The 25,898-nt window shown below is 50.6% G+C and overlaps 1 protein-coding gene across 4 annotated transcripts in view; it reads left to right on the forward strand.

Moving 5' to 3' along the window:
• Positions 1–861: 861 nt before the first annotated feature.
• Prrc2b (proline rich coiled-coil 2B) overlaps positions 862–25,898 on the forward strand; it is an 83,573-nt gene continuing 58,536 nt past the window's right edge. For all 4 annotated transcript variants that reach the window (XM_021183079.2, XM_021183088.2, XM_029468771.1 and 1 more), the window contains exon 1: positions 862–920. The gene's annotated coding sequence lies outside the window, so the exon portion shown is untranslated. The remainder of the gene's footprint in view (positions 921–25,898) is intronic.

Raw genomic sequence — 25,898 nt, forward strand, 5'->3', positions numbered from 1 at the left:
CCCATCTCCATCCATGTATCTTGCCACTGGGATCCCCCTCTTCCCCCAAGTTCCTTTACTTTTCTCCATTTGAGCCATCCTCTCCATTGCAGCCCCTTTGCACCAGGGCTTCCTCCTTCTCCAGGTTCCTTTCCACCTAGACCCCTTCTCCATCAAGGTTCCTCTCCACCTAGGCCCCTTCTCCATCAAGGTTCCTCTCCACCAAGGCCCCTTCTCCATCAAGGTTCCTCTCCACCAATGCCTCTTCTCCATCAAGGTTCCTCTCCACCTAGGCCCCTTCTCCATCAAGGTCTCTCTCCATCTAGGCCCCTTCTTCATCAAGGTCCCTCTCCACCTAGGCCCCTTCTTTATCAAGGTCCCTCTTCACCTAGGCCCCTTCTTCATCAAGGTCTTTCCATTTAGGCCCCTTCTCCACCTCGGCCTCCTCTCCACGTAAGCCCCTTGTCCATCAAGGTTCCTCTCCACCGCGTCCCCTCTCCAGCCGAGCCTCCTCTCCATGTAGGTCCCTCTCTTCCGCAGCCCCTCTGCACCGCGGCCCAGCTCGCTCCCCGCGCTCTCCCTCCTCCTCTCCCCCGCCCGCCCTCCCTCCCTCCCTCCCTCCCTCCCTCCCGGGACAGGGGCGGCGCAGCAGGGGGCGCTGAGCGGGCCACCGTGCGGGCGGCGGGCGGGGGCGGCGCGGAGGCGGAGGCGGCGGCGGCGGGGGGCGGGGAGCCGAGCGCGGGCGGGAGGCGGCGGCGAGCCACAGCGCCGAGGCTCCAGCGAGCGCCGAGGAGCGGGAGGAGGAGGAGGAGGCAGAGGCAGGAGCGCAGAGCGCCTAGCCCCGCGCCGCCGCCGCGCAATCCGCCGCCATCCGCCGCCCCCGCGCCCGGCCGCCGCCCGACCGCCATCGCCCGGGCCCGTCGCGCGCGGACGCAGACCAGGTGGGCCGGGGCCGGGGCCGGGGCCGAGGCCGGGGTTGCGCTTTGTCTCCGCGGCGGTGCGCTGCGGCGGGCGCGGGGCTGCGGCCTGGGAGGCCTGCTCGGCGCTCCCCAGCTCGCCATTGTTGTGTCTTCACGGCCAGGGCGGGAGGACGGCGGGCCGGGCGGGGCTGGGCAAGGCTCGCGGTTGGGATCGAGCCCGAGGGCTCTCCTGCGCCCGGGGACGGCGGCCTCGTCGGCCGGGGTGGGGAACGCGGGACCCCGAGGCCGCCCGGAACCGCAGGCCGAGCGCCGCCCCGGCTCGGGTGGGTTCGGCTGCGGGAAGCGGGGTGGTGTTTTCACGGCACCCGGAGCCGCTGCTAAAAATGTTTAATGATAAACAGGATGTCGCTGCTCGAGGCCTGCCAGATTGATATTTGTTTTCTTGTTTTTTTTTTTTTTTCTTCGTCTACCTTTTAAGAGAGAAATGCAGACCTATTGAGATAGATGGAGGGCCTCTCTGGAGAGGATCTGCCTGCATAAAAGTGGACGCTGCTGCCTTCCTTTCTTTGTAAATATCGTGGGGAGTTGAAGCCCACTGTTAGGCAAGAATAGGTGTCGCCCCCCTTCCCCAGGCAATGGAGAGCTTGAAGGAAGTGGGAGAAGGGGGGCGCCGATGCTCTCCGGAGTGTGTCATTTGCTAAATGGCTGCCTGGGAGAAACCTTTATAAAAGCTGTCTTTTGCAGGATAGCTAAATTTCACCTACGGTTTTTCTTTCCTGGAAAGGTTAGCGTGTATTTCGGTGTGTTGTCTGTTTGCATTGTATATCTCACTTGGGTTTTCAGTCCGTCTGTCTGAAGCCTCAGCGCCCTTTCTCAGCAGTACAACCGCAGGGACTTGCTTTGTATTGTAATGTCTGCACCGTAGTGGTGCAAGCTGGGACCTGAGGGGTACAGGCTGTGGAGTGGGATGCTTGCTGCCACCGAGGGACTCCTCAGCCTTCACAGGCAGGGAGGCATGACTTGGCACGCCGTCGGTGCTCTGTAGTTACTCTGTGCTGTCAACCTAGGACAGAAGGCTGGCCACTTGTGGTGTCATCCATGCTGGGGCATGCCACAGGTGCTGGTTTGAAGTGGCAGCGTTGGAGAAGGGATTCAAAACATTGGGTGATGTAGGACTGCTCCTGGGCTACATGGTGAAAACCCAACAAAATACCCACATTCTTAGGTACTTTGGTTAGTGCTGGGCCTCTGTGGGGAGGAGGCACGGACTGCGTTTGTAGCCCCCGTCAGAGCAGGGGGTTGTCTGGCTTTCGGTGGGCTGGAATTGTACAGGATGGATAGGAGAAGAGACAGGAACTCGGGAGTCTTGACTTTGGAAGGGAACAGCCCTCCTTGGGGATGGGCAAATTATTGTTTGGGGAGCCTTCAGCTTGTTCAGGCAAGTGTGCCTCTTGGACCCATGTTCAGGTCCTCTTGAGTGACTTTACCCAAGTCTCTGAGCCCCAGCTCTTGCATCTATAAAATGGGAATAATAGGACTCCCGCTGTATCTCCTGGGAGCCTCCGGTAAGGTTCACAGCAGTGTTTTCTGTCCTGGGAAGGTGGTAGACATGGACATTCTTGCAAGGTTCCTTGGTTTTGCTAGTTCCTTTTAATTCCTGACTTTTCCTCGGGTCGTGGCTTGGGGACCCCCTGCAAATGCTGTGACCAGCAAATTGTTTCTGGGCTGGCTTAAAGGTCCAGGGGAGCTCAGCTAGATTCTGCTGCTAATGGGAGACCATGGAAGGGTTTCAGATAATGAATGGGGAGACAGATATTGGTCTCACTCTGTGTGGTGACGTAGGCCTGGCTCTTGGAGAGCCCTGGTTCACTTGCTGGTTTCCAGTTGGATAGACAGTGACTTGCAGTCTGGGAGGGAGAGGTGTGTGTGTGTGTGTGTGTGTTGTGTTGATTCATTTGCCTTAATCATTTGCTGAGTTTAAGGCGCTTCCATGTCCCCTCCAGGGCCTTTTCTACGCTTGCCATTTGGCTCATCCTTGCTGTCTGACCTCCTTTGCCAGTCTGGTCCTGGTCTGCCTGTGGCTGGTGGATTAGGGAAGGTTGAAGTCTACTGTTTCTGGCCCCAGGATTTTAATTCCTGGCGGACGCTGCTCATGTGGGGCCTGCTCTGGTCCTCCCCACTCTTCCGTGGGAAGGAGAGGGTGAGGGAGGGGAAATCCCTGGGCACTTGAGAGTCAAAAGCCTTAGGAGAGTGGAGTTTCTGGAATGGCCGGTCAGAACTGGTTCCTGAGCCTTGGCTTTGCTCAGCTACCCTCCATCCTGTTTGAATTTCAACTCTCTCCCACCCACCCTCCCGCCCCGTTTCTTTTTCTCAGAAAGATTATTTTATTGTCTTTTAAAGCTCCCCCCCCCTTTGCCTCACACAGAGCACCAGCTCCCAGCTAATGGCTGTGGGTTGGTTCTATCCCCCTTTGTTCCAGCGTTTAAGATTGATCATTTCGGGGTTAGTTTCTATTTCAAACCAGAAGAGGCTGGGAGGTCCAGTGCATGCATTTCTAAATTCCATAATGAGGCTCCTCTGCTGTCAAATGTTCAGATCAAGTTACAGGCCAGCAGTTATTAATATGGCCTGGCCGGAACAGGTCTTAAAACAGGACAGTTTTTTTTTTTTTTCCTTTTAAAAAAGAAAGAAGAAAAGAGAATATTTCCAGCAGACATCCGTTGGACTCTGTGCTGCGAGCCTTGTTTTGTTTGCTTTTGAGTATTGTATACAAAGGCAGGGCTAAGTAAGTTTAAGACTTCTTTTGAATTATAGTCGATTATATTTATTGTGTGTGTCTCTGCTTGTGTACCATGGTCCTCCAGTGGTGGTCCCAGGGCAACCTGTGGGAGTTGGCACTAGCTTTCTATCCCGTGGTTCCTCGGGATTGTCAGGCTTGGCCAATTGTAAGATTGTCACCCTTACTACTGAGTCAACCCTCAGCCTTCAGTCATTATTATTATTATTATTATTACTACTTGGGTTTGGATAGACTTGGGAACGTCGGGATGGGGCCACACAGGGCTAGTGGTGCTGGAAGCCGTGGGGAGAGATAGGTGGTTAGTCTCCTGGAGCGGGGACATTGTTTACCACGAGCCTTTAGGTTTCACAGGGGCCCTTTGGCATCCTCACCTGGGAGCTGGCAGGCCTGGGCCTCACCACAGGTGACACTGCTGTTTACATAGGCGGGCCTGTGGGAAATCTGTGCTCCAGGGGGGTGTTTGCCTTGGTGGCTTGCTTGCTTGAGCTTTGTTTTCCGTTGTACTTTTCCCCTTTCTCCTATAACCTTTCCAGAACTTCATGGATTCTGTAGAGATGCTGGTGTGTGGGGCTTCTCATGGCGGTAGGAGGTGGCTCTGCAGGGTGAAGTCCACCTCCAGGGGCTATTGTCTGGAACGTTTGCCTTTGTGCCTCTCTCTCTCTCTCTCTCTCTCTCTCTCTCTCTCTCTCTTCTCCCTCCTCTCTGACCATTGGCTTCTTCCTCTTTGGCTCTGGGAGAAGTCAATCCTCAGGTGCTCAGGGATTTCCCTGCCATTGTACAATGGCCTTTAAAATAAAATAACGTTTCTCAGCCCCTAGTAAACGTGATTCCTGAAGAAAAAACATTAGAAAACATTGACAAGGATTACTAAGAAAATACAGATACAATTCACCTACCCCACCCGCTAACTGGAGAGAACGGCCGTGAGTGACCTGGCGTCTTTGCAACTGGAACATTCTACATACCTGCATTGTGCACAGCTGACAACTTCGTTTTTCCTGTGAATGTTGTGTTTTGTGTCCCTGCTGATTTATTTAATCTTGCAGTTTGCTAGGCAGTTCAGTTGTTACCCGTCTTTCCTCTCCTCTGTCTTGGTTTTTATCTCTGCCTATCTTCCTTCCTGCAGTGGCTTTCCTAAGGTTGAGAGATCTATTCTGGTTTTCTTTTGAAGTTTTCTCTTTTGAGACAGGGTTTTTCTGGGCAGTCCTGGCTGTCCTGGAACTCTGTAGGCCAGCTCTGGCCTCGAACAGAGATCCATCTGCCTCTGCCTCCCGAGGACTGGCGTTAAAGCAGCTTGCCACCACATGGAGCTCTTCTGAAGTTTTCAATCCCGTTCCTCTTTCATCATGATGAGCATGAAATGGCTTCTGTCATGAGCCACCAGGTTCTGGGTGGTTCTGTCTGGGTCAGGGTGTTTTTATTTTTTATAAGGTTTTTATTTATTATTTTAATGTTTATCTGTGTGCATGTGTGGGCATGGGGCTGCAGTGCCAGAAGGGTGTTGAATGCATGGGAGCTGGAGTTAGCCTGATGTGCCTGCTAGGATGGAAGAAAATAACTGGTTTTAATGCCTCTCCATCTCTCCAGTCCCTGGTTCAAGGTCTTCATCACATGCTAGATTGAATGTAGACCAGGCATTTGTCTCAATCCTTCTGGAAGTAAGGGGGTATGAGAACCCGGCAGGAAGCCCCTCCCAAGAGAGGCTTTGTGGGGAATGTCCCAACCTGTCATCACTTCTTTTTTTGATGTGTGCAGATCAAAGGTGTGAGCCACCGCCCCGGCCAGAGGGTGGATGGTGGTTTCATTTTGAGACAGAATCTCTCTTTGTAACCTTCCATGGGGCCTGCTATACACTTTGTAGGCCAGGTTGGCCTCAAGCTCACAGAGATCTGCCCGTTTCTGCCTCTTGCGTGCTGGTGATTAAAGTGGGCCATGGATTTGGCTGTATAACGCAGGCTGGCCTTTCCGTGGCAATCCTGCCTCCACTTCCCACCGACTAAGATCACAGTGTGTGCTGACATTTGGTTCTACTTTTCTTCATTACTCATTTAAAATTTGTTAATAAAGCTTTAAAAATAATTTTTACTCTAATGTTTGTGTGTATGTGCACAGTTACATGCACATATGCATGTGCACCCGCATGCTTGTGGAGCTTTGAGGTTAAATTCCATGTCTTCCGGATCACTCTTCCCCCTCAAATGAGGCCTGGTCTCCCTTGAACTCAGAACTCACTGCTCTGGCCACTCGGTGTGCACTGGATTGCAGAATGCCCACCTGACATTTGTGAGGTGCTGGGCATTTGAACTCTGGGTCTCAGGTTTGTGCAGCAGGTACTTTACACACAGAACCATTTCCCTGACCCCTAAAACAATTTTTATTGTGCTAGAATGTGTCCTTTGTAAGTGTCCAGTTCAGTGGCATGGGGTCTGGTTACAGGGGCACACACTCATTACCAGCCACATTCCTCCCGAACTGCAATCCACCGTTAGAGATTGAGTCTTCTCCCAGCCTCATGCAGCCACCCGTCACTGTTGGCTCCATGTGAGTTTGACTGTTCTGGGGTCCCTTGTATCAGCAGGATCACCCTACGTTCATCGTATTGTTACTAGCTTACTTTATTTAGCATGCTCATTCCATGTTGTGGTAGGCTCCAGAGCTTCCTGAGGCTGAGGCAGGAATTTGAGGATAGTCTGGGCTGCAGAGCCAGACCTTATCTGAAAAACAAACAGGGCGAGCAGCTGGCTCGGCAGGTAAAGGTGCAAGCCTTGTGACAGTGCTAGCCGGATGGCCTGAGTTCAGTCCTTGAAATCCAGGTAAGGCAGGAGAGCCTCGGTACTTGTCCTCTGACCTCCACACACAAGAGGTGGCGGGCCTGTCCCACTCCTCAGCACATGTGCACACTCTGTTTTGCACACATATGTACTACATTTTCTTCGTCCGTCCGTCCGTCCGTCCGTCCATCTGTAGATGACAACTAGTAAGTACAGCTGTTTTGAATCTGTGGGACTTGTTTATGCCAGTGGGAGCTGTTGTTCCCTGTGTGCGAGTGCTCCCAGGCTCCCCTGTAAGAGGGATGCACCACTCTAGAGTTGTGTAAGAGGGCCTCACAAGAGGCCACCAGCATCAGCTTCCTTTAGCCTGGGAAATTGGGAGTGGTGCTCTGGCGTTTGTGGCAGAATTGAAATAAGCACCCACTTGGAAGCAGTGCACTGCGGCCTGGGGTGATGAAAATGGGTTTTACATTGAAATCAGAAACTGCAGATCCCCGGAGAGAGCCCATGCTTTTCAGGGTACCGAGGCCCTTTTGAATATGGACATTCTGTAAGTATCCAACTTCCCAGCATGCCTTGGGTCATGCTTTTGTACAAATGAAGGGATGGAAGAAGGGGCTGTGGCCAGCGCCCTTACCCAGGCCCCTTTGTGTTCTCCAGCGTCTTTTGGGGGCAGGTGGTGTTTACAGACAGTCCAGAGCTTAAAGAACAGCTCTGTTCCCACAAGGACAGAAAATACAGGCCTGTCTGGGAGGGGTTAGGTTGCTCCTGCCGGGGTGACCTGTCTGTGGGACTGAATGCGCTCAGTGTTTAGGAGTCATTAGGGAGAGCAGGGGGTGGTTTTGAGATACAATGCGACATTTTCTGGTGTTTATTTTTCTGGCAAATTAATTTAAAAAGTACATATGTATATATACAATACCGGTTTACACACAAGAAGGAAAAGGGGGTGCACAAAGAGGAGTACACGTGTGCCCCCCCTGGCCTCCCAGCGGGAAGCACTGTTTACATTTGGTTGTGTTTATCCTGCCAGATTCGGTATAGCAGTAAATGCAGGCTTAAAGGGCTTAGGGAAAGGCTGTTTCAGAAAACAGACTGGGGGCGGTGGGGGGTGGGGCATGGGGGGAGCCAGGGTGCAGCTGAGGGGCTGGGGTGCAGTTTAGAAGCAGAGCATACAAGGTCTTGGATTCTGGATCCAACCTTGAAAAACAAATCAACAATGGAGTCACCTGTCCATATCATAGGGTACGTTTTCAAACATACCGAGGGTTTCTCCTTATTAATAGAAACAGATATGATTCTTAATATTTTAGACATAATGCTTACTAGTTTTTACAAAATGTACAAATGTATAGAAAACAAAACAAAATAGCTCAATCATCTAAAAATAGCTCAGTCCCACGGCCCAGATATTCCCAGTAGACGTATTATTATTATCTTTTAAAGGTTTCACTGGCTGGCCTGGGACTGCCTTTGTATACAGGTAACCTTTAGCTCACAAAGGTCCACCTCCCTCCACCTCCTGAGTGCTGGGATTAAAGGCATGAGCCACCATACCCAGCTTAATATATGTATTAACAAGTGTGGTGGCATGAGCCTTTAATCTCAGCACTCAGCAGGCAAAAGTAAAAAATTGTTTTTAAAAAAACTTTATTTACAAATTGTAAAACGTATAATGAAGAAAAGCAGGGCTAAGTAAGATGGTAGCGCACAGTGTAATCTTGGTACTTGGGAAGTGGAGGCAGGAGGATTGCCATTCAAAGCTAAACCCGGGTTACATCATCAGGCATGGTAGCGCACACCTGTGACACCAGCATTGGAGAGGCAGGGGGGGGGTCTCTGAGTTCTAGGCCAGCCATGGCTACATAGTGAGATCCTGTCTCAGTGTGTGTGTGTGTGTGTGTTTGCGCACGTGTGAAGGAGTGTGCCCTGGTGCACACATGGAGGCCAGAGGCCAGCTTTCTCTTTGGCAGTGTGGAGTGTCCTAAGAAGCCTGTGAGGGTCTTTGCAGACTCTGCTTCTTGAGCCGTGTTTCTCTTTTCCTTCGTGCAGCTCTTTGTGTTTGATTGGAGGTGCGAGGGGGGGGGGTTCTCCCTCCCAGTAAGGCCTTTTGCACTGAGGTTACAGGTTGTGACCTGCTGGTCTGTGTCAGAGCTGACTTGCAGATGTTGGTCTGCAGTGCAGGGCCATGGCAGAAGCTGCTCTGGTCTGTCAGGTGAGGACCTGCAGAGGGCATAGTGGGACACACAGGGCCAGTGAAATGATCCTTGATGTTAACTCTGGTCCTTCCTTCCTGGTTCCTGGTGCAGGCAGGTCAGAGATGCCCTCTCTTTGGAGTTCTCTGTGGCACTTTGGTGGTGTACAGTCACCAGTGGAATGTTTCGAATGCCTCCTTCGAATCTCCTGTTGAATAGGTTCCCCCCAACTCCTGTTTAATTTTTATTATTAAAAATATTGGGGGGGGGCTATGGGGGACTTTTGGGATAGCATTGGAAATGTAATTGAGGAAAATATGTAATAAAAAAAAAAGAAAAAAAAAATTATTGCACATTAGTTTGTGTGTGTGTGTGTGTACGCATGCATACCACTGTGCATGTGTGGTTAGAGGACAACTTAAGGGGGTCGGTTCCTTCCTCCCAGGTCGGGTCCAGGAATTGAACTTGAGTTGTCAGGTTTGGCTGCAAGTGCCTTTACTTGCTGAGCCATCTCGCTGGCCCCTCTTTTTAAAAATACCCTCTTTTGCGTCAGGATCTTGTGCTGTGTAGGTTGGCCTTTAGTTCAGTGCTGTGGTCATCCCTGCGTGCTGTTTCTGGGAACTCGAACCTGGGAGTTCTCCTGGGAGGAGAGGCATGGCCGCCACCCCACCTGCTGCCCTCTGGGGTGACCTGTTTTGGGGTCCTCGGCTTTCAATTCTGTGGGTTCTAACACTGAGCTGGTAACCTGGGGCCAGTTATTTAATCTTCCTACTCTGTTCTTCTTGCTTGCAGAATGCTGTAGCTGCACTAGACCTTCATAGAAGGGAGGAGATTTGAAAGGTCATGTACTTAAACCTTTAGAAGGTACCTGGCACAAGGCAAGCAGGCTCTCAATAAACAGGAGAGCTATTAATGGCCCTGAACCCAGCACTCAAGGAGGGCCTAGGGGTTTGGTGTAGGCAGGCTGTACACTTGGGACTCATTTGTTTACTGGATGCTGAGGCTTCTAAACTCGGCTGCAGACCCAGATCCAGCAGCCCTACCTTTTCCTCTGGCAGCCCCGACCTCTCAACCAGCGTTGGCTTTCCTGGGAAGCAGGTGCCCTGGGCTCTTTCCGCTATTCCCACCTCCAAGAACTCCACTGCCATCTTTTACAGCCTGTGGGGGTGTTGATCGCTGGCTGGTGCCCTTCTCAGAGCCTTTTCTCTGGAGGAAGGAGTGAAGGCAGGTAGGGGGCTCTGGCTGTGCAGAGGCTCTGCAGCTAACTGGCCACAGTTCTGATGCGGTTTCCAGTAATGAGAAACTCTCTTCTTAGCCCACTCATCTACCTGCTGTAGGACTAAACACATGATCTCTTAGTTCTTGGAGACTCCGTTTCTTTAAGCTGCTCAGTGTGGATGCAGCTTGTCTCATGTCACCAGTTGTCATACTGCACTGCTGTGTGCATTGACACATGCCTGGACATACTGGTGCAGGGTGGGGGACCTGGTTGATCAGCAATGGTGTATGGTACGGTTGTGCATTTATTTACTTCACTGAGACACCCCCAAAGCAAGGCATGAGTGAACATCCAAACCTGTTACAAAAATCTAAAGCCTTGCATAACACGGGGAGTAGCATGAAAGCCATGCCCTCTCCCCCCCTTCCACCCAGAGGACTTCTGTCCTGAGAACAGTCCCAGGCAGGGCTGCTCTAGCTAGCTACAAGAACTCGGAGCCTGTGACACCCAGCATGCTTCTGCCTGCCTTCATGTAAAAGACCTGTGGGATGTGCCTCCCTTGGGACGAGCCCACTGTGCTCCCTGCACATCCTGGATGAATCATGGTTCTGGGCTGGCCAAGTTCACTGGGAACAAAGAATAGATTTAATTAGCTGATGAGTTCTGCTCTCCTGAGATGGCAGGGCTCACCATTTGATGCTGACATTCAAGGTGGGAGGGCAGGGGGGACGGGACAAGGTGGACCAAGTTGCTGAGATGTGGTCTGGTTAGGATAAGATTTTATATAGACAGGTGTGATAGGCAGTTCTGTTTGTGTGATAAATGTCTGTGGGTAAATGCTGTGATTTATTTATTTATTTATTTTTTAAATTTGTGGTTTTTCGAGATAGGGTTTCTCTGTGTGACCTGGAACTCTCTCTATAGACCAGACTTAGAGACTTGCCTCTGCCTCCCCAATTTGGGATTAAAGGTGTGTTCTGTGATTATTTTTTTTTTTAAATGTTTTTGTTTTATGTGTATGACTATCTTGCCTGCATGTGTGCACCACATGAATGCAGTACCCAAGAAGGCCAGAAGAGGGTGCTGGATTCTCCTGGGGATGGTGTTACAGAAAGTTGTTAGCTGCCTTTTGGGTGCTGGGAATTGAACCTAGGTCCTCTGCAAAATAAGCCAGTGCTCGAAACTGCTAAGCAGTCTCTTCATCCCTGGCTGTGATCTACCTACCTACCTTTCTTTCTTTCTTTCTTTCTTTCTTTCTTTCTTTCTTTGTTTTTTTCGAGACAGGGTTTCTCTGTATAGCCCTGGCTGTCCTGGAACTCACTCTGTAGACCAGGCTGGCCTCAAACTCAGAAATCCGCCTGCCTCTGCCTCCCAAGTGCTGGGATTAAAGGTGTGCGCCACCACTGCCTGGCAATATTTCTTTGAATAAGTGGATATGGTATTTGCAGGATCATAGTTTGCTGACTTGCAAGTGCCCTTGGGCAATGCTTGGCTCTTCCTGTAGTCTTCTCCTTCCTTGTTCCTTCTGACTTGGTCTTGTCTGATGGGGGCCCAGTGGTCATCACTGCCCTGCCTTTTCTCTGAGACATGGGGAAGAAATAGTGTGTGGGTTTCCTGTAGTAGACCCTTTTTGAGACCAACTCAGCCCTTTATCTTTAGAATTCAACCTTTATTTTCCTCAGAGAGAAGGCAGGCCCTGTGGGGGCTGGGTCCTGGTGACCATCATTGTAAATAGCCCTCTGGAGAGGTACGTGACTCTGGAGTAGGGAAGGGAGGGGATTGCCATTTTGGCTGTGAGGACAGCAGCCCCCACAGTTCTTTGTGGGTGAAGGTGTTGAGCCAGCCTAGTAGTTGAGGTCTTACTCAAGTCAGAGGGACACTCAGAATGGCCTGGTGGCCATTTTGATTTAAAATTTTCTAAGCCTCATTGTGAAACCTTGGTGGGATTCAAACTCAAAGCAGTCCTCCTTGGCTCTGCCTCCGTAGGACTGAGATTACAGGTCTGTGCCTCTACTTCTGACCCGTAGGGGCTTCTCTGGCAGCCTTCATTGCTAGCTTTTGCCTCCTTCATCTGTCCGGGATGCAGAAAGAAAGTGGATTTTGTTTTGTTTTGCGTGGACTACGCGTTGCATCATCCCCAGCAAAATGGGGTTTGCCCGGTGTCAGCATCCTCCTCCTGCCTTCAGACTAGGCATGTGACTTGAAGTAGTGTCAGGTGGTGTACACGGACTGACCCAAGTGGGTGTGGTGTGGTGGCTGATCACTCTCATGTCAGGTGGCCCAGCAGATGGAGGTGCTTGCCTCTAGGCACAGTGTTGGGACTGAGTGAAATCCCAGGATCCATAGGATGGATGGATGGATGGGTGGATGGATGGAAAGATGGATGGATGGGAGAGCCAATTCTCATAGGTTGTCCTCATCTACACACACACCATAAAAAAATAATAAAAATTATTATGTTTTTTGAGACAGGGTTTCAATGTGTATGTATCTCTGGTTGGCCTGAAACTCATTGTGTAGACCAGGCTAGCCAGGAACTCAGAGCTGCTCCTACCTCTGCCTGGGGAATGCTGGGATTGCCATGTGCTGCCATTCTGGTTTTTTTTTTTTCTTTCTTTTAAGAAAAAAATATTTACATCACAAAAATTTTGTTGTTGTTGCTCTGGGGATTGAACCTTGGTCTGGTGGCCTGACCCACTCCAGCCACACCCTAGCCCTGGTTGCAGCTTTTGTTCTACAAATTATCCCTCAGCTGGAGTCCTTCTCCTCATAATGGCCTGAGATCTTCTGAGAAATGGTGGTCGAGGGTCAGCAGGCCAAAAGTGAGCCTGACCTGAGAGGAGTGGCACTGAGAGATGGCTCCCTGGCAGAATCAGCCTGATCTTGGCAGCCCAGGTCCCACTGATAAAAGCATGACCCTCATGGGGGGGCGGCAGGAACATGCAAAGCTGGCCGCATTGTGGACGCTATGGTTGTTCCCAGTGGTCCAAGGTTGTCTTGTCCAGCACTTCTTCCGTGGATCAGTGTGTTGGATTGACCTGGGTTCTTGATTCTCAGTTAACTGAGTCTGGTGCCTGTGGAGATGAGAGGATGGTGCTGGGTCCCTTGGGACTAGAGTCACAGAAGGATTTGTGCTATCGTATGGATGCTGGGAACTGAACCCAGGGCCTCCACAAGAGCCACAAGTAGTTGTAACCCCTGAGCCATCTCCCCCAGTGCCTTTTCCCGACCTTTTATATTTTACAGTTGGTTGCCTGGCATAGGTATGTCCGTGTTGGGGTTTTACAGTCTGAAGTCACAGCATGTCCTCTGAGTTCACATGTATTTTTTTTAATCTTTCTTGTGTAATGTCCTGGCTTATTTGTGGCATTTTCTAGGTCTTATGCAGGCAGTGGTTTTGATTTTGTTTAGTTTTAGATGGATTTTGCTTTTCTTTTGTGTGTACGTGGTGGTGGTGGTGGTGGTGGTGGTGGCAGCGGCGGCTAAAGAAGTCCAGAGGACAGTCGCTAGGTGTCCTGGAGCTGGAGTTACAAGGTGGCTGTGAACCGCGTGTTGTGGGTGTTGGGAACCAGAGTCTGGTCTTACCTGCTGAGTTCTCTCCCCAGAACACCTCCCCTTTTTTCTGGTTTATGAGAAAGGCAGGTACCCCCCCCAGGAACCCCCAACGCCCCTCTTTGCCTACTAAGTTTAGGATGGCAGGTGTGAGTAACATACCAGGTTGTTTAAATTCTCTATTTTAAAATCTTTTTTGGGTTGGTTGGTTTGTTGAAAGGAGGTATCTGTCCGTGACATAAGACTCACTATGTAAACCAGGATGGTCTTGAACTTGGAGTAGGTCCCTCTGCTTTTCAAAGGGTGTGAGTTCTTCATTGATTTGAGGGGTTTTAGGAGCTAGGGTTGGAACTCAGTGGTTGAGGGCTTGTCTGACCCTTGTAGCCTGCATCCCATCCAGCCTGCACCCCCGCCCCCAGTCCCTGAAATCAGGTTTTCCAACTTATTGAAGCTTTCTTTTCTTCTGTCTTTTCTTTCCTTATTTTTAGACAGGGTCTTGCTGGGTAGCCCTTGCTGGGTAGCTTGGAGCTAACAGCAATTCTGCTGCCTCAGCCTTCAGTCATAGGCATGGACCACCAAACCTGGCTTCTTTTTTCATTGTTTTAGGCTCTGTGGATTTGTTTGTTTTTCTGGATTTTGGACTTTCCCTCAAGGCTGATACAAACTCCTTTTTGAGTACCTTTGCGTTCTCCCTGGGGGCAGGGAGCTGGTATCTTCTTTGCACCTATTTGAGTGGGCTTTGTGTACCAAGCTGTGGAAATTTATGTATATTTTCTCTTGTGTCTATGACTTTTATTTTAAAATTGCTCTGCACATTTACGTTCATGTCAGGTTCGGTTTTTTGTGTGTGGCTTGTCCCCGACCTTGGCAGAGTAGCTCTCCGCCTTTTACTTGTCTCTCATCCAGCATCACATTGTGCGCTTCGTCCACACGGCCTTGAGTTTATTTGTTCTCACTGCTGAATAGTCAACACAGTGTTTACCCACTGTAGGGTGATGGGCATCTGGCCTACTTCCGTTAGATCACGAGGCACCTACACTCTCGGGTCTTCAATGCATGCGCCTGTGTGTTTTGTCAGTCCCAGGCAGGGTGTGGCAGCGATACCATGCCTTTCCAGTTGTGGCTTGATTAGCACAACACCAGCAGTGCCCAGAGCTGCCATGTTCGGCCCCACAGGCTTGCCAGTGTGGTCCTGAGAGGGTGTAGTTTCTGCCTAGACTGATCTCCAGCTTCATGTAATTCCAGGAGCGGCCCCAGCAGCCTCTTCTTGTTGGCATTTGTTTAGAAATATACAAACCAATTTCTTAAATTTCTTTGAAAATGCAAAAAGCCAAAAATAATGAGGGCATTCCTGAAGAACAGAGCTGAGGGGCTGTCCCACCAGATATGAGGATGTCATGAAAGCCACAGTCATGGAGGTAGTGACATAAAGACAGAAGGGACCGGCCAGTGAGCTGAAGGACAAAAATGTCTAGAACCAGACGCGCTGCTTTCGATAGCCTGTCTCTGCTGGTGAGCTTCCTGTCACTGTTAACACATACCTGTGGTAACTTACGGAAGAAGGACAAAGGTTTATTTTGGTCCACAGTTTTGCAGCGTCCGGTCCATGGTTGGTTGGCCCTGTGACAAGGCAGCACATGTTGATGGGAGCATGTGATGCTCAACCCATTACCAACCAGGGAGGAAAAAGAAAGGAAAGCCAGGCAGTGGTGCATGCCTTTAGTTCCAGCAGTCAGGAGACAGAGGCAGGCTGTTCTCTGAGAGTTCAAGGCCAGCCTGGTCTACATATCAACTACTACCAGGACAGCCTCAAAAGAAGAGGGAGGAGGAGGCTGGGCCCCCACAGTCCCTTTTAAGGGCACAGCTCCATTGAGTTGAAGACCAGCTGCTAAGCCCTACTTAAAGGTTTCCGCATCTCCTTTATTGCCACCTTGAGGTTGGGGGAGGGGCAGACTGGGCTTTGCCTTTCCACCTTGAGTGGCTTTTGAGGTCTCACACCCTGGAGCCTCTGTCCTGGTCTTGGCTGGGCTCTTTCCCAGCACTGCTGCCTTCTCAGGTGATCTGTGGCTGTCATTTTGGGACATTTTTGCCTGTTTCTTCGAGCCCTTATTTTCCTGTTCCTTCCGGTGTCATCTTCTGAAACTGAGGCATCGGAAGGCAGCCACTGTCTTAAACAACAAGGCTGTTTTCTTTTTTTTTTTTTTTTAAGATTTATTTATTATTGTATCTAAGTACACTGTAGCTGTCTTTAGATGTACCAGAAGAGGACGTCAGATCTCATTACGGATGGTTGTGAGCCACCATGTGGTTGCTGGGATTTGAACTCAGGACCTTCGGGAGAACAGTCGGTGCTCTTAACCACTGAGCCATCTCTCCAGCCCAACAAGACTGTTTTTTACCAAGTAAAGTCAAGTCCAGAGGCAGGCAGCATTGGGACTCACTGGTCCAGTGGTTCTACCCTCAGAACTCAGCAGTCTTATTAAAAACCGAGTACTGAGTTAGCCATTGGTAGGCTAGAATGAATGGCCTGGTGTGGTGGCATCGACTGACTGCCTTGTGTAGACACTTTTTTTTTTTTTTCTTCGAGACAGGGTTTCTCTGTGTAGCCTTGGCTATTCTGGAACTCACTTTGTAGACCAGGCTGGCCTCGAACTCAGAAATCCTCCTGCCTCTGCCTCCCGAGTGCTGGAATTAAAGGTGTGCACCACCACGCCTGGCATGTGGACACCTTTTGAGGGGTGAAGGAACCTATGAGTCTGAAAGGATTCTTTCTTCTTCCCATAAGGGCTGCTGCTGGCTGATAGGTCTGCATTAGCGACCTCCCGTGCTGCAATCAAAGCTCCCAGTTGAAGGGTGTGATGTGTTACAACAAGGCAGTCATGGTGGTAGAGTGTGAAGTCACGGTGCATTGTAGCCAGGAAAAAGAGCATGAGATGAATTCTGCTATTCAGTTCTTCAGTCCAGGACCCCAGCCCGTGGGATGCTGCAACCCTAATCTAGAAACTCCCTCGGACTCGCCCAGAGGCTGGTCTCCATGGTGACTCTCACCGGAAACTGTCGAGGGTTGGGAGTCATTGCTTCCTTTCATTCTAAGGGGGCTCTTCTGGGGCTGAGGCAGACTCAGAGAAAACACGCCCGTAGTCACCTGTTCTCCCGGTGTCTTTGTGTGATCTTTCTGTGTTCTTGGGTTAGTCTCTGGTTTCTCAACTCCAGGGATTTTTCTTGGGTTTTTAATTTTATGATTTCTTCCACTCTTGATTTAATGTGAGGCAGGAGGCGAGGTTGAATAAGTGTGTGTGTGTGTATTGTGTGTGTGTGTGTGAGTGCTGCTGGAGCATACTTCTGCTTGGCTGAAATGTGGGGAGAGGACGCAGGGTGTGGTAGCCCCTCCTGGTTTCTCTTGCTTAGCTTCCTTTTTCACTTAGTCCGCTTTACTGTCCCGCGCCCTTTGACCTCTCTTAGCCAGGGTACTCAGTAGGGAGTCTGACAGGCTCATTCCTGGGCCTTTCTGATTCTGAGGCAGCCGCTACTTCCTGGCATCCCAGGGTGTGTTCCTTCTGAGTAATAGCCCTCATTTTGTGGCATGTCAGTCTGCTGCCACCAAAATTGCCCCTGGATTTCGGGTTCTTTCTCATCTTTATCTGGAAGGGTTCTAGAAGAGTAGGTGGTCCTTCAGCAGGACACCGCTGGTTATCTGGGTGGTGTTGCTCTGAGTCCAGCTGATGGGACTAGTGGCCATTTGAGATGAGTGTCCATGTGTGCGTGACACAGCAACTGGAGTATTTTGTGAGCTAGCCTCGGCGGCACTGCCCTTCTGTTCATGGTTTTGACTGAGAGGTCTGCCGCTGAGCACAGAGTCTCAGGAGAAAGCCGCTGGTCTGGTCGCAGTCTTCTCACAATGCCTGCCCACCCCCCTGAGCCCAGCCTGGTACAGCAGTTGAAGCTTTCTGTAGCACAGGCTCTGCGTTCATCTGGGGGTTGGCATTGTCACCTGGCGGTGTCTGCGAGGTAGCCACCTGTCCCATCTCCACTCCCTGGCTCCTCTTACCTCTGTGTTTTGACACAGAAGCCTTTGCGGGGAGTTTGTCCTCACTTCATCTTTGTGGCATGGAATTCCCAGAGGATCGGGTGGTTACTGGGGTAACATCACTCCTGGGTCTGCCTTTCCGTGCTGAGTTGGGTTGAGCCGAGGCGGCAGGGACCGAGTGGTAGACAGTACTGCTTTCTCCCTCGCTGAGAAAGTTGCTTCCTGCCTGAGGCCCACAACCGCATTCCTGTTTGCCCAAATCCCAGCTTACTGTGGGTGACGTCATCCACAGAGAGGCCTTGGGTGTAAACAGTCACAGCTGCAGGGCTCAGGGACAGCTGCAGGTGGCGGGATGGCGGCCCCAAGTGTTCCTCTGCTTGTCTGTCCCTCTAGTTCCTTTTTAAAATTTCCCATATACACATATACACAAATAGCAAATCTATTTAGAACTCGGGTACAATGCTGTGTGAGCTTCGTGGATGGTATTTTTCTTTTTCCTCTTTTTAAAATTACTCTTTTTAAATTTTCTTTCTTTTTTTAAAATTAATTTATCCTTTCATATATTATATCCAGACTACAGTTTCCCCACCCTCCCTCTGTTCCTAACCTCCTCTGTCCCCCCACCTCCTCCCTCCCCATCCACGCCTCCTTTGAGAAAAGGGCGGGCCTCCCAGGTTGTCAACCAAACATGGCATAGCAAGTTGCAAAGATTAGGCACAAGCAGGCAGACATGTCAGAAACAGCCCGTGTTCTCTGTTAGGTGCCCCACAAAAACACCAAGCTACACGACTTTAGCATATACAGATGGTCTAGGTTAGATCCATGCAGGCTCCCTGATTGTCCATTCAGTCTCAGCCCCTGTGAGTTCAGGTTTGTTGTTTTGTTTTTCGAGACAGGGTTTCTCTGTGTAGCCCTGGCTGTCTTGGAACTCACTCTGTAGACCAGGCTGGCCTTGAACTCAGAGTTCTGCCTGTCTTGCCTCCCAAGTGCTGGGACTAAAGGTGTGTGCCATTACTGCCCTTATTTTCTTCACTTATTTTTTTTTAGATACATGTTCACTATGCAGCCCTAGCTAACCTTCAATTCTCTGTAGACAGGTTGGTCTTGAACTCAGAGATCTGCCAAATGCAGGGATTGATGACATGACCCATTATTCCCACCCCATGATTTTTTTTTTTTTAAACAAGTTGTTGTTGTTGTTGCTGTGCTGGGATGGTGCTTGGGGTTTTGTTTGTTCTAGGCAAGCTTTCTACCCCTGAGCTGCACACCACCCCTCATTGACCTCTTGAACTGGGAACCTAAACCCATAGTAGAATAGAGAGCAAAAACCGGAGGCAGGCAATTTACATTATAGTGGGTGTTTCAGAGCGTCCAGGTGGCCTTGCTGGAGATGGGAGATGGCTCATGAATCAGAGAGTTGCGTGTGTGTGTGTGTGTGTGTGTGTGTGTGTGTGCGCGCGCGCGTGCGTGTGTGCGCGCCGCGTGTGCACGTGCGCGACCTGTTTGTATGATGTATGCATGTAATCGTGTAAGTATCTGCTGTGCATGGGGTGAAAAGCTGGGATCATATTGCGTCCATTTTCTCTTACGCTCTACCTTAGTGGCCTGAGTTAGGGTCTCCCAGCCTGAGGTGGGCTTTTTGGGCAGGTTGGCTGGTTCGTAAGCTTCCTAGTGCTGAGACTGCAGGCTTGTCCAGCCATGCTTTGCTCTCTCGTGTGAGTACTGGGGACACCACACACACACACGGGAACATTAAAGCTATATCACGAGTGCAAAAAGAAAAAAGATGTTATAGAAAGAAAACCGAGCAGTGCTGCTGGTGAGCACCCGCACTGATTGTCCCTGTGTTCCTGACGTGGGAGCCTTGGAACTGGGACAGTATGGTGGTGATTAAAGTGTGCCCACAGCGGACTGCCGAGCTCAAGAGAATTTTCTGAGAATTACAGTACACCTGTCTTCTGGAGGCTCATACAGGGGCTGGCCCACAGGTCCTGTACAATCACAACTCGGATCTCATGATTTCTGAGGGTGGACACCAGTCTGAAGGCAGGTCTCCTGTGTGTGGAGGAGCAGGTCTGTTCAGCAGGAGCCCCAAGGTGGGCTGAAGCTGTCTTGGGGAAGCTTGGGTCTAACTTGCTGTACAGAGTGGAGGGATGGGAGCTGCTGAGGTTGCACTGGGCAGGCACTGGCAGTCTGGATAGAAAACAGCCCCAGGGCATCTGTTCTGAGTCAAGAGGTCTGGGTCATGTGTGGTATTAATGCTCTGTGTGGCCCAGGTTGACCCGAAACTCCACACCTTCCTGCTTCAGCCTTATTAGTATTGTAAACCGCCACAGCCAGCTCACTGTCCAGTTTCTTAAAATAGATCTAGCAAGTTCATCTTGTGTGTGTGTGTGTGTGTGTGTATGTGTGTGTGTGCGTGTGCGCGCGCATGTGTTTACTATGTTCCGCATGAGCCCAGTGCCTTGTGCAGGCTCGGCAGGTCCTCTCACCACTCACTCAGCTACACTCCAGGTCCCTTTCATCCTTTATTTAATCCCTGAGGAATCTGGCCTTAAGTCACAGCTGGTGTAGGGTTGGGACAAACTGCAAACCCAGTGTTTCAGACATGGGACTGGGGAGAGCTGTAAGGTGGTGTTAGGGCTGGCAGCGGGCTGTGGACCGGACAGCTGATGGGAGGCTGTGTGAGGTGAAGCTCCTTGCTGTCTGAGCTGTAGCCCTGATGAAGGAAGGGGCCTGAGGACTGCAAATGGAGGCTGATGTGTGTCAGGCCATGGAAAGGCTGTGAACTGAGTGCAAGAGAACTGAGCCTGGGAAGAAAGTGGCTTTGTTTCTTATTTTAGTTTGTGGTGCTAATTTGGTCTCAGAGTCCTCTGGTGGTATCTCCCATAATAAACCATGGCTCATTAGAACCCCACAATTCAGTCCTATTTCCTCTATGCCTTCCTGCCTGCCTGCCTACCTGCCATTCATCCATCGAGATGGAGTTTCTCTGTGCAGCCCTGGCTATCCTAGAACTTGCTCTGTATTCTGTTGACCACACTGGCTTCAAACTCAGGGATCTGCAAGCAGATTGTCCTTGGTGAGGTCTCCACAGAGGAGAGAGCCTTGGCTGTGGTGTTTTAGGCCTGGCTTCAGCTGTCTAGACGGACCAGCTTCTGACTCGGAACGGACATGTGGGATCACTGCTGTTTCCTAAGGGCTACCCCTGCTTTGCTAGTGTGTGTGTGTGTGGTGTGTGTGTGGGGTGTGTGTTTGTGTGGGATGTGTATGTGAGTGTGTGTGTTGTGTGTATGTGGGTGTGTGTGTGTTTGTGTGGTGTATAGGTCAGAGGACAGTTTGGGAATAAGTTCTCTCCTCCCACCTTTATGTGGTTTCCTGATTGAACTTAGGACACCAGGCTTGAGAGGCAAGTACTTACCTGTTGTGCCATCTTACCTGCCCCAAACCTGGGTTTCTTTCATTCTTTGAAGATGTATTTCGATTTTAAAAAATATATACTTTTATTTGTGTATGAGTGTTTTACCTGAATAGTGGGCACTGACTCTAGGAGTCAGGTCCCCTGGAACTGGAGATACTGATGGATACCACATAGATGCTGGGAACCAGACCCCGATCCTCTGCAAGAACAGCAAATGCTCTTAACCACTGAGACATCTCTCCACTCCCTCTTTAATTTTTTTTTAAAGATTTATTTATTATTAAACATTAGTACACTGTAGCTGTCTTCAGACACACTAGAAGTGAGTGTCAGATCTCATTATAGGTGGTTGTGAGCCACCATGTGGTTGCTGGGATTTGAACTCAGGACCTTTGGAAGAGCAGTCAGTGCTCTTACCCACTGAGCCATCTCACCAGCCCCCTCTTTTATTTTTTGAATTATGTGTGTGCGTGCTTGAGTGTGGGTCTGTGAAAGGGTGTGCCCATGAGTGCAGGTGCCTACAGAGGCCAGAAGAGGGCTTAGATCTTCTGGAGCTGGAGTGACAGCTCAGATCCTCTGTCAGAGCCGTGTGCACTCAACCTCTGAGCTGCCCTCCATCCTTACGGCCTGCTTTTCTGAATGCCACATAGAGAAGTCCTGAAGGAGGTGGCCCGAGCTGGGCTGACCTAAGCTGACACCTGTGGAATCCTCTTGCTTGGATTCCTCTTCATTTCCCTGCTGTTTTTACCTGTACACCAGAGGTCAGGCAGAAAGCCAGCAGCTTGAGGTTGGTCTGATCTTGCTCTTGCGAATGAGGTTTCTGTGCCCCCCGTGTGTTATTTTTACTGTGTCGCTTATGGTGATGCGTCAGGCAGGAGGTCCCAGCGCAGCTCCGGATGCTCTTTGTCTGGCCTTGTGTATATGAGACTTTTGGGACGTTCTGCTTTCCGAGTACCAGATGGCTGCTCATATGTCTGTGTCCCACAGCACCAAGTGGTCCAGTGTTTAGAGCATGTATTGGCCTGTGAGCATTGAAATGTCTGAAATAAACAGTGGAATTAGAAAACATTTCTTTTTTTAGGCAGGGTTCATATATGTAACCCAGGCTGGCCTTGAATGAATGATTTTCCTGTTTCTACCTCTGAACGCTGATGGTACAGGCATCACTGCTCCTGGCTCTGGGCCTTCCTAAGGCAGATGCCGGCACAATGATGGCTGTTCTGATCTTCTGCCTGGGTTTTGTGTTATTCTTTAATTTTTGAGTGAGATTTAATAAGTAAATTTATGAAAAATAAAGTTTAATTTTTGTTACATTTTAAAAATGTGTGTGTGTGTGTGTGCATGTGTGTAATGTGTTTGAGGACACTCATGCTATCGTATGAGGTGGTCAGAGGACACCTTGAAAGTGGCTACTCTGTCTACCACGTGGCTTTGGGGAGCAAGCTTGGGACCTGACAGCAGGCCACCAAGTTGGGAAGTGAGATCACCTTTTTTTTTTTTTTTTTTAATATTTACTTATTTTATGTGTGTGTGTACCCTGTAGCTGTCCTTAGACATACCTGAAGAGGGCATCAGATTCCATTATAGATAGGTGTGAGCCACCATGTGGTTGCTGGGAATTGAACTCAGGACCTCTGGAAGTGCTCTTAACCACTGAGCCATCTCTCCAGCCCAAGATCACATCTTCATCAGGGAGAATAGAGAGCAAGTGAGCCAAGCAAAAAAACCCTACTGACCTGAGAGACTTCTGCAAGGCTGCACCTCCTAGAGCGGAGGTTCTCAGCCTTCCCAGTGCCCATGCTGTGGACCCCAACCATAAAGTTATTCCATTGCTAACTCATACCTAATTTTACTCCTGTTATGCATCGGGATGCAAATATTTGAACTGATGTTTTGGAGATTCCATGAAACGATGCCATAATCTGGGACTGAATGTTTAAATATCTGAAGCCATGGGGGAGGAGCAGCTCTCATTCATACCTGCACATCAGGCCTGGCCGCAAGCACCATTGTCCTGCTGAGCCCTGTCGCCCACCCAGTAGCCGGTTCCTAGGTTTTTTACCTCACCTGCTCTCTTTTTGGGCAGGTCATAGTTCTGCTGTCTTGTCTTGTCTGATGATGGCCTGCCCTACCTGACACGTCTACCTCCTTTCCTTTGGGTGCCTCCCAGCCGTGGCCTTAGCTAGCTGCACTCGATGGTGTGGCCTCTCCAAGTGACACCATGCTCTGAGCTGGCAGAGGTGCTTCATCAGTATGGTTGATGATGCACTCCAGGTCTTGAGGGCGAAGACTGAGAAAGCAGGAGATAGTACTAGCATCAGGGAGGCTGTGAAGAGAATGGGCTTTCCCTGAGAAAGCCTGGCCTGTGAAGTCAGGGTGTGAATTAGGGCTCTGTCATCCGGCACTGACATCTGCAGGCCGCCCATGAGCGCCTGGGCTGACGGCTGTCAGGATCCATCGACGTCTTTCCTGCCTACTGCAATCACGCTGGTGGCTGGTGCCGCAGCAGCAGCTGCAGCCTGGAGTCTAGGCCCTGGGCTCTTTGACCTTGGATAAGATCTCAGTCCCAACAACTGGACGTGAATGCTGACACAGGGGTATCTTCTAAAAGGGTGTTGTGAAGAGTCAGGGACCTGTGAGTGCCTGGGGGCGGGGGGGGGGGGGGGGGCTCAGGAATGCCATGGCAGCTGTTGCTGCCCCCACCCCCACCCCCCAGTCAGGCCGGTCCAGATTGCCTGGTCAGTCATCTGACACTGGCTTCTACCCAAATGTAGAGTGAAATTAATCCTGTTACCCGGAAATGGCTTTTGATAAAACAGTGTGCTGGGAGACAGACCCTGTGGAGGACAGCCAGCCAGAGCCTGCTGGACAGGCGGGCCCTGTCTGGAGAGGCGTGGCCTGGGTGTCAGTGCCTTTGTTGGCCGGAATCTCTTGAGTGGCTTTTGTTTCATCCCAGCCTGGGCCCCTGTCGTCTTTAGATCACGTGCCAACGTGTGCATACTTAGACTTCTAAATAGCTTGTCTTTATTAGTTCTTTCTCTAGAGCTGTCTTTGTGAGGGATCTTTTTCCTCATCTGCCTAAAAGCAGTATTTTCTCTTTAGCCAGTGATTTTCACAGTGCATCTGAGCCTTAGCTGCTACTGTAGGGCAGGAGGGTCCCAGGCTGGCCATGGCATCTGCAGTGTCTTCCAGTTTTCTCTATGCTACTAACGTTCCAGGTTAGATTTTGTTTGGAGATAAAAAGAGGTTGTCACCTACAAAAAGAACAGAAGGCAGCAGACAGCTGTGGCTATGCGCCAGGTTGGGCCACGCTCCCAGCCAGGACCTGGAGTGTCTGGGCCAGTCCTGTCCCATAGACCCAGGTGTGAGTCAGGCTGCAAGGCACTGGGCCCTGACCTGCCCAGCAGGGCCCCGGCAGCTTCCTGATTGACAGTCAATGCCTGCCCAGGCTTGCTTCCTGCCATCCTGGCCCCCAAGCTGGGGGTGGGTGGGAGTGTGTGAGGATGGGTAGAAGATGGGCAGATATCTGGAGCCGCTTGAAAGCCCACTGACAGCCAGGGCTTCTGTGCTGTGCTGTGAGAAGCAGCTGGCAGGCGGAAGAGCCAGGTGGGTGTGGGCTGGGCCAGGCCTCAAACACGTAGGCTCTGGGGGAGAGTTAATGTGGGAATTCTAACAGCTATGATGGTAGCTGACTGAAAGACCCATACAGTGTTCTAAGCAGGATCTGTAGTGTACTTTATAAAGAGCCAGGCGTAAAATGTCTCCACCTTTCAGGGTGCACTTGACTCCCAGTGCAAATTCCTCTGGTGCTGTGTGCCTGGGCAGACCACCTTCCACTTGTGTGGTCTCCACCTTGACTGTTGATGGAACCCAGGCCAGGGCCCTCCCAGCCCCTGAGGGGTTGTTTCTGTAACATCCCCAGTGCCTGGGAAGAGATGGATGGTTTGACACAGAAGAGTCACATGGCTGTACTTGGCTAGAGTTGCCCTGCACTTGAGAGTTCTTGACCAGTAGCCTGTCAGCAGTGAGGTGACTGAAGTCTGGGATACTAAAGGTGTGGGCAGCAGGTTCCAAACTCAGTGCACTGCTGTGCAGCTGTGGTGCTGGCCTGGGTTAAGATTCCCAGGCCCTGCCAGGCGGTAGTGGCACACCCCTTTAATCCTAGCACTTGGGAGGCAGAGGCAGGCTGATTTCTGAGTACGAGGCCAGCCTGGTCTACAGAGTGAGTTCCAGGACAGCCAGGGCTATACAGAGGAAACCCTGGGCGGGGGGGGGGGGGGGGGGGGGGGGGAGATTCCCAGGCCCCTGCACTTCCCTGCATGCTCAGGGCATCACAGGAACATTGTGCCTTTGGAGTGAGTGGTTGCATTAACTGGGAACACAGAGTTCAAGAAGCAGTTGTGGGTGGAGGCTGGAGAGATGGCTCAGTGGTTAAGAGCACTGACTGCTCTTCCAGAGGTCCTGAGTTCAATTCCCAGCAACCACATGGTGGCTCACGACCACTAGGATCCAATTCCCTCTTCTGGTGTGTCTAAAGAGAACATCAATGTACTCACATACAAAAAATAAATTAAAAAAAAAAAAGCAGTCATGGACAGGCCATTGTAGTTGGACTTTGGCTACTTTTGGTTCGTTCTTTCACCCTTTCAATCCCTAGCACTAGATAGAGAAAAAGGAAGGAGATCCCTGGGTAAGGTCAGGGGTTGGAAAGGGGGAGGCATTATCATTAGACTCCTTCCTGCTGATTGGGACGTTCAGTTCCTTGGGGGGAAAGTTTCTTCTTGTTTCTTCTTTGCGCAGTACTACTTAACAAACTGTGACCAACAGCAACGAACCAACATTTATGTACCCTCTGAAGTCTACCGAATGCAAACCGGCACACACTTGCAGAAACTCTCTGCACCTGGCAGAATCACCCCACCCCCCGCTAGAGCACAAGACAAGTCACGGTGGCTGTAGACAGTCTGGGGCAGCCACCTGCATCCCACACCTGGAATTAAAACAAAAACATATT

The sequence above is a fragment of the Mus caroli genome, chromosome 2, assembly GCF_900094665.2.
Source record: "Mus caroli chromosome 2, CAROLI_EIJ_v1.1, whole genome shotgun sequence".
NCBI classification, from domain to species: Eukaryota; Metazoa; Chordata; class Mammalia; order Rodentia; family Muridae; genus Mus; species Mus caroli.